This window comes from Convolutriloba macropyga, chromosome 7, assembly GCF_964194025.1.
Source record: "Convolutriloba macropyga chromosome 7, txConMacr16.3, whole genome shotgun sequence".
Classification (NCBI taxonomy): Eukaryota; Metazoa; Xenacoelomorpha; order Acoela; family Convolutidae; genus Convolutriloba; species Convolutriloba macropyga.
Window position 1 is genome coordinate 65,776,801 of NC_134474.1, and position 8,712 is coordinate 65,785,512.

Below are 8,712 nucleotides of genomic sequence, written 5' to 3' on the forward strand. Positions count from 1 at the left end.
TTCATCATAAGTGTACAGCATGTCTGCTACAGTTTTCAAAACAAAGTTAAACAAAATCATCAAATTTGCTCAACTACTTTGACAACGGGCGAAAAGAAAAATTTCAATATTATCAAATTCGACTCGGTCATTCTCAACAAGAATTGAGTATTAATTTTCCGGAGCGAGTGCGCTTTTACCATCTACTGAGCCCACTTTGCCCTGGAAAAACACCGCTAGTTTTATATACTTAGTTTCAAACGTTTGCTACAAGAAAAATTTTGACAACGGTACTAAAATTGCGAACATAAGAGAAAAGAACAACAAAAACTGAAAAGTTTGAAAAAAAAAACTACAATATGATTATCATAAACTTTAAGACTATTCGCTATGAACTGACTGCATCGGGTAACATCATTCATTCAATGCTCAATTAGAAGCCTATGAGAACTGTCAGCAATTTAGGGCTACCTAAAGAACAAAAACAGCAAATTCAAGAAAAATTTGAGCGAGAGAAGTGTCGAAGGCATTAAAAAAATGAACTTTTCACTAAAAACTCTTCTATTTTCAATCAATTTTTAGGAGCAATGAGATTGCTCTTATTTATCAATATAACTTCAAAAAATCAGCAAACATGAACAAATACATTAGAACAACGGAATTTTCGAGAAAATACCTATTATCAACGCAATTAATTTCCTTAGCCTTCAAGGCAAGCCAGTAATTACGCTAAATTACGCCTCGACGGGACAACAAGTTTATTTGACAATCATATTTCATGAATAACACCTTACAACAAGTTATTGACTATGAAAACGACAACAGAGACAGGCATAAACCAAAAATTCAGTAGAGAAGTGCCAGAGGAATATGTCGAAGCAATTCAAATCATAAGCTCTTCTCTGAAAACTTTATCTATGATCCGTTGAACTTTATTCCTAAGACAATGGGGACCATCAGCAGTACGATGTTGTAATAAGATTTCAAAAGGATCTAAAAATAAAATAAAGTACGCAAAAATTAAAAAAAAATTATGAAATCTCTTGGCATTGAAGACTTAAAACTAATAGGTAGAAGATAAAACCGCTAACCAGATTAAGTTTGGCTGAAGTAAAACGGAAAATGATTCCAATAGTACTGACATTGACCAACAAATCAAGAAGAAATAGTTTAGGATTGGTTACTATTCAAAAAAAACTCAAAAAATTATTTTTTAACTCAACAGCCATTAAAGTCAAAATCTTTCAACGGAGCCCAATATCTACGCTCAGATATAACCCGATGGGTTGAAAAGGATGTTTGTTATGTATTGGTAATTAACCTGACATCACAATAAGTCTTTTGACTGTGAAAACAATAAAAAAAAAACAGGCAAAACCAAAATTCGGTAAAAAAAAGTGCGAAAAGAAAGTGTCGAAGTCAATTAAACCATTAGCTTTTCTCTGAAAACTTTATCTGTGATCCCCTGAGCGTCCTCATGAAGCCAATGGGATTCGAATAATAATTGGATAATGTGTATAATGTTTAGATAATGTGATAACAGTTCAAAAGTTACCAATAATAAAAAATATCCAAAAAATTTTTTTAAAAATTGAAATCGTGTGTCATTGAAGTCATATAACCATTAGTTAGAAGACAGAACCGCTAACCAGAACAAATTTGGTTGCAGTAGGAAGGGAGAGCGTGCTGTCACTCCTGGAATGACTTACAGTTCACGATAAGTTTTATTCTTTAATGTTCAAAAAAACCCAAAAATTATTTTTTAAGTCTTAACAGCCATTAGCTGTCCCCTCAAAGCACTAGAGATTTTCACTTAATGCTCTTTATGGAACACATTGCACTGCTAGTCATTGAATCTATGCCAAAGGACTCCAAAAATTGTAAAACCTCAAAAAGAAATTCAAAATTTCGTTTAAAATTACGAAAACTCAGAATCGAAGCCAAAAAAAAACATGAGCAATTCCTTGAAAACGACGTTTTTAAGTTGACTGTGAAGGAGGTTTGTCACTATTAGAACCTTGGTACAAAAATTATTTGTCTCTAGGTGACTTTAAAAAGCAAAAAAAGAAAAGTTTTATAAAAAAAGAGCTCTCAATTAGAATTCGAATTTTTTTTGGTAGTCAATTTCCCAATGAGACCAGAACTAGTCTTTTTTATCGCCTTTAGTCTATTAAGAACAAAAAAATTGGTCCATTTTTTTGGCGTGAAATTTAATTTTGAAATACTATTATTAAAGAAAATATTTTAATTTGGAGAAAAATTACACTAAAAGTGAACAAATATCGCGTGTTCACACAAAACTTCAATCCTCGATAACTCCTCGAAAAATACGAAATTTGAAAAAATCTTTTTAATTTCGAATTCTACGCTGGACGAGCTTTTTAATGATACCACTCACATTTCTCTACGACGAATATATCGATCGGCCAAAATTGACTGAACAAAAAAAAACCCATTTGAGTGTATTGTTCCTCCCCCCACAGTTGGGGTTGTTTCGATCCCTCTTGAGGGAGTAGGAACTATATACTCAAATGGGTTTTTCTATTCAGTCAATTTTGAGCGATTGATATATTCAACGTAGAAAATTGTGAGTGGTGTCATTGAAAAAGCTCGTCCAGCGTAAAATATGGAAACAAGATTTTAATGAATTTCGTTTTCTAGAGCGAGTTATCGATGTTTAAATTTTTGTGAATATTAGAGATTTGCGTTATTTTTATTCATAATTTCCCATGTTTTTACTTATAATTTCGACAATTTTGCTAAAATAAGTCAACATTGTTAAGAATATTGTTGTTTACATTATCTTTAAAAAAAACAACGAAGTTTTGTTGACTATTTCAATTTAATTTTTTTGGCAAAAATTTTGAATAAAAATTTCAAATTTTTAGCCTTTCTGTCAAAAACTAGCACAAAATAAGCTTCTTTAGTCTATTTAATTGGATTTGCCGGAAGTACAAGCCCAAAACCACTAACAATAACGTTGTAAAATCAAAATGGGCTAGTTTTACTTCCAAGTCAATTGAGAGAGCTCTGTAATTAAAAAAAAACAAAAACTGATGTTTTTTGATAATTTTACTTGATTATCAAAAACGCAGCATTTAATTTTGAGTTTTTATTTGACAAAGTATCAAGATCCATAACGTTTGAATAATAAAAAGTTCCCAATGGACGAACGCAATTAGCAGGGCTAGTTTTGGACCAATCTTCGACTGTTACAATCCAAAATTAATTCGGATTGTAATCAGTCGGTCTTTTTTTTCAAAAAAAGATCTTTTTATATTAATTAAAAAACAGAACAAATCAATTCAAAGCTCACTGGTGAAAAATTCAATTGGCTGCCTAAGAAGCTCCCAATAAAATGATCTAGTTTTTTACTTGAAGCTTTTAGTCGTTTTGATTTTTTTTAAAAAATTTGATTTTGCAATTAAACATTGGCTTATTAAGATTGCCTATTTTTTTAAATTCGGTCAACTTATCGCTTACTGTCATTGGAGAAGTAATGCTATCTTTCTACTGGAAGAAAATATAACCTCAATTGTGGTTTCACAAGTTATTTTATGGTTTTCTGGCGTTGACTAGATTTCACTAATCATTACTAATTTTTCAAGGCACTTGCCCACTTTCACGTTTTTTTTTCTCATTTTTCACATTATCGCATTATTGACAGTTGAGTTATCACATTTTAAGGGTTCAAACAGACACAATTCAACATATCGAAATCTTTGAAGGCATATAGTTTTAACTGCTTCGACACCACGTTCTCAAAGAATTTAATTGAATTTCTGTTTCAGTCTTTATATGTCGTTTTTACTTTGTCCTTTTAGTCGTACGAACTTTCCTGGATAGTGAAGAACTTCATTGGTTCTTTTTAGACGAAAAGATGAGCCCATATTCTCATTTCAGTAGGTAGCTCGTGTCTTTCACGACTTTGAAAACACTTGTTTACAAAAGAAAAACATAACTTCACAATTTTGTTCTATTGTCTATTTGAGACGTTGTCTCTTTAATTACAGGTCATATATGACAGTTTTGGTCTCAAAGGTTGGTTTCCCAAGGGGTTGGTTTCAGATTTTTTGCTTTCAAAGAAATCCTTGACGTTACTGGCTTCGATACGAATTTTTTTTTTAGAAAAAAAAATTAGTTTTTGATTTTTGTCACATTTGACGTTCTTTTTGCAGACGTAAGACATATTCTGAATAAATACAGGCCTCAAGAGCTTTATTATGCCCGATAAACTAACCTATTTTTTGTTTCTCTCTGTAGCTAAGGGCTTTCATGACTTTGGGAAAAAATTTTTTTAAAAAACAAAAAGTAATACTTTAATTTGGACTTTTTTATTTTTGTCTACTTGTTACCCAGTTTCATTTAAAAAAGATCACATTATCGGCGTCCAAAGAAGGTGCAATTGAACATATTTTGAGGCAAAAAAGGCTTTACGGCTGCGACAGCGTTTTTTGTCAGGTTTTGTGTTTTCTTGTCTGTTTGTTGTTCTTTTTGCAACTGCATAAAAATAAAATAATGGCAGGTCTTAATGTTCTCCTATAGAAGCATAGGATATCACAAACCTCTGGAATGTTTTCATGTGATTTCTAATGGTTTTCATTATTTCGAAATTCATTGTTTTTAAAAACATACGCTAATTAGTTAACTTTACTGTTTTTGTTCTTTTTTGTATAATTGCCACCGAAGTAATGCTATCTTTCTACTGGAAGAAAATATAACCTCCATTGGTGTTTCACAAGTTATTTTATGGTTTTCTGGCGTTGACTAGATTTCACTAATCATTACTAATTTTTCAAGGCACTTGCCCACTTTCACGTTTTTTTCTCATTTTGTCACATTATCGCATTATTGACAGTTCAGTTATCACATTTTAAGGGTTTAAACAGACACAATTGAACATATCGAAATCTTTGAAGGCATATAGTTTTAACGGCTTCGACACCACGTTCTCAAAGAATTTAATTGAATTTCTGTTTCAGTCTTTAAATGTCGTTTTTACTTTGTCTTTTAGTCGTACGAACTTTCCTGGATAGTGAAGAACTTCATTGGTTCTTTTTGGACGAAAAAATGAGCCCATATTCTCATTTCAGTAGATAGCTTGTGGCTTTCACGACTTTGAAAACACTTGTTTACAAAAGAAAAACAACTTCACAATTTTGTTCTTCTATTGTCTATTTGAGACGTTGTCTCTTTAATTACAGGTCATATATGACAGTTTTAGTCTCAAAAGGTGGTGTCCCAAGGGGTTGGTTTCAAATTTTTTGCTTTCAAAGAAATCCTTGACGTTACCGGCTTCGATACGAACTTTTTTTTTAGAAAAAAGTAAAATTAGTTTTTGATTTTTGTCACATTTGACGTTCTTTTTGCAGACGTAAGGCATATTCTGAATAAATACAGGCCTCAAGAGCTTTATTATGCCCGATAAACTAACCTATTTTTTGTTTCTCTCTGTAGCTAAGGGCTTTCATGGATTTGGGAAAAAAAAATTTAAAAAAACAAAGGTAATACTTAAATTTGGACTTTTTTCTTTTTGTCTACTTGTTACCCAGTTTCATTTAAAAAAGGTCACATTATCGGCGTCCGAAGAAGGTGCAATTGAACATATTTTGAGGCAAAAAAGGCTTTACGGCTGCGACAGCGTTTTCTGTCAGGTTTTGTGTTTTCTTGTCTGGTTGTTGTTCTTTTTGCAACTGCATAAAAATAAAATAATGGCAGGTCTTAATATTCTCCTATAGAAGCATAGGATATCACAAACCTCTGGAATGTTTTCATGTGATTTCTAATGATTTTCATTATTTCGAAATTCATTATTTTTAAAAACATACGCTAATTAGTTAACTTTACTGTTTTTGTTCTTTTTTGTATAATTGCCACCGAGCCCTATAATTGACTGGTCTCATAACTTTTCTAAAGACGTAAGATTTATTTTCGTTGCTTTCAGTTTTATTTGACGCTGTTTTGACTTTGTTATTAAGTTTTTCTCAAATGGACAAAGTTTTAGACGTTTGGTGTTGTTTGATTTTGCTGTTCGTCTTGACTTGCTGTCTGAATAATAGCAGATCTCATCAATCTTATGCGGAATTTTTTACTCCACTGAGTTTTTGCTCTGAAAGCGATCTTTCTGTTCATGCCCCATTTTTTTTGAAAAGTACTTGCATTTTTGGGGGTTTTATATCTGTTCCTCAATTGGTAGACATGCCGAAAATGCGGATGAGCGGGGTCGGAACATTAGGTGCAATCGCACATTACCCAGCCTCCCTGTTAATTATATATTGCATGGTATTCGAGAATGAAATCATCTGAGCAGATGCGATCATTTGCTCATCATTTTTTAACCGATGAAATGTACAGAACTTCAGTTGAGGCCAACTAGAAAAACTTCTTATTACAGATTATTTTCTTTAATCATTAGTTTCTTTTCTAACCTGACTAAAGTGGGGGTTTGAAAGCGAATTGCAAGAGAGATTCGCATCACGTGTTGAGAAATTGAACGCCAATAAAGAATTCATTAATCTGTTGAACTGATGACCGTAGTTATGGTATAAAGTCAAATATAAATTTGATCCTCTCAGTGTCTAAAAAAACTGAATGCGACCAGTGTTTCACAGTAAAACACATTTAATAATATACGAAATCATTCTCAATTTGATTAAACAGATATTTCTTGGATCAACTCAGAATTAACAGAATTTGCAAATTGAATCAACTCGAAAAAATCAACGTTGGCCGTATTGTTTCAAGCAATGCTACAAAAAATGGAAAGTTACGGCACTTCATATCTCCAAGAAACGTTTTTAAGCGCAGCAAAATTAATAAAACGATTTCTGATTTACCGTTGAAACGTTTTATTTTTTATATGTGATACAATTAAAAGTTCTCTAAAGCATTGACCGATAACTCAAGCTCAAACTGAAAAATTCAAAGCACTATGATTCATCTTTTATTTCTTCGATGTCAGGTTCTTTTTCAAAATTGACCAATGATCGTTGGCGCTATACCTGTTCTCACACTCAATATTGTAAATAAGAAAAATCAGAAATTTTTCTTCGAGAAAAATTTTTCCGTCCAAATTTCACAACTTGCAAGCCTCGAGTTTTCAAGAACACACAAAATTTGGGGAAATCTTTTCTAGTTCAAGAATTTTGCTAGGATATATTTTTATTCATCAGTATAAGATAATGATCAGCCGAGGTTAGTTTTATGCAAAATTCAAATTTTGTGGTTAATTTTTTTACCCAATTTCAAAACACCCAATGTGCCAAACTGTTCTTAAGCCATGATAACTACTCAATTTCTTTTGGTTTGATGTCAATTAAAGCTCTTACAAAACATAACTAATTTACATCGGGCTAATTGCGCTCAAACGACTAGCGAGTGGCTGGCTTAGGCAGTAGCCAGCTGGGGCTTAAGGCTGCTAGCATTACGGAGGGTAACCAGTGTGTGTGTGTGTGTTGGGGGGGGGGGGCTCAAGCGATTGGAGTAGGGTTTTGAGGACTGGATGAGAGTAGGTTCAAATCGACAGGTGCAGGACGGTGGACAAGGGGAGTGTTGAGGAGGGGTTTTAGTGGGAGCGGGGGACTGAGGGGGTCAAACTTTTAAGACTAAGAACCGCCTTTCACACCAGTAGTAATATAGTGAGCTACACTCCCCGGGGGGGGGGGGGGGGGGGGGGGTGAGGTCCCCCATGTATTAAGATAGGGTATAGCGTATTTTTCGGGATTTGGGACCTCCCTAACGTATTAAGATAGGGAATGAATTAGCATGTATTAAGATTAGGTATAGCGGCGTTAATGTATTAAGATAGGGTATAGCCGCCATGTATTAAGATTAGTTATAGCCGGCGACATGTATTAAGATTATGCGCCGACATGTATTAAGATAAGTAATAGCCGCCGACATGTAATGAGATTAGTAATAGCCGCCGACATGTATTAAGATTAGTAATAGCCGCCGACATGTATTGAGATTAGTAATAGCCGCCGACATGTATTAAGATTAGTAATAGCCGCTGCCATGTATTAAGAGTAGTATAGTCGGTGCAAATGTGGGGGGTAGGTTCGGAGACGCTCCTGATAGGCTGAAATTTTGAGGGGAAAAAATCAATGTTTGTGTAGTTATTAAGTGTTTACTTGAGAACAATAGAATCGGCGTGGGTAATTAATTGCTGTAATTATGTGAGGGGTAATTATGTGACAGGTTGAATTTTGTTTACAACTTTTATGTTATTAAATTGTGAAATTAATTGGTGGGGGTTTTCAATTACCCTAGTTATCTGAGGGGTAATTATGTGACATGTTGAATTTTTGTTTACAAATTTTAGGTCAATTGCAAAGATTGTTCCCCTAATTGTTTGAATCAATTGTGTAACAAATGTCTTTTGCGCGCTCATTAATTGGAAAAAGTCAAGATAGCAAGAGGTAGTTTTGATCTACCGTCCTCTGGGTTATGGGCCCAGCGCGCTCCCACTGCGCCATCTTGCTAATTACATGCATATATGCATTATTTTTTGTACATTATTTGAAAAAAGATGTTAAATAAAAGAAAAAAATGAATTAAAATAGTATAAAATGACAGACACAGTACAAATTATGAGCATCAAAATGCAAAATTACTCAATCATTTACAATAAATTGTATAAAATTCAATGAACATCAAGGTACACTTAGCCGAGTGGTTAATAAAGTTCGATAAAAAAAGTTTAGAAAACTCACGAGAAACAGTTACGAGAAA

At 33.3% G+C, this 8,712-nt stretch overlaps 1 non-coding gene across 1 annotated transcript; it reads right to left on the bottom strand.

Annotated features, from left to right (window-relative positions):
* Positions 1 to 8,390: 8,390 nt before the first annotated feature.
* Positions 8,391 to 8,462, bottom strand: Trnam-cau (transfer RNA methionine (anticodon CAU)). Its single transcript has one exon. It is a non-coding gene; the product is annotated as a tRNA-Met (tRNA).
* Between the last annotated feature and the right edge of the window lie 250 nt (positions 8,463 to 8,712).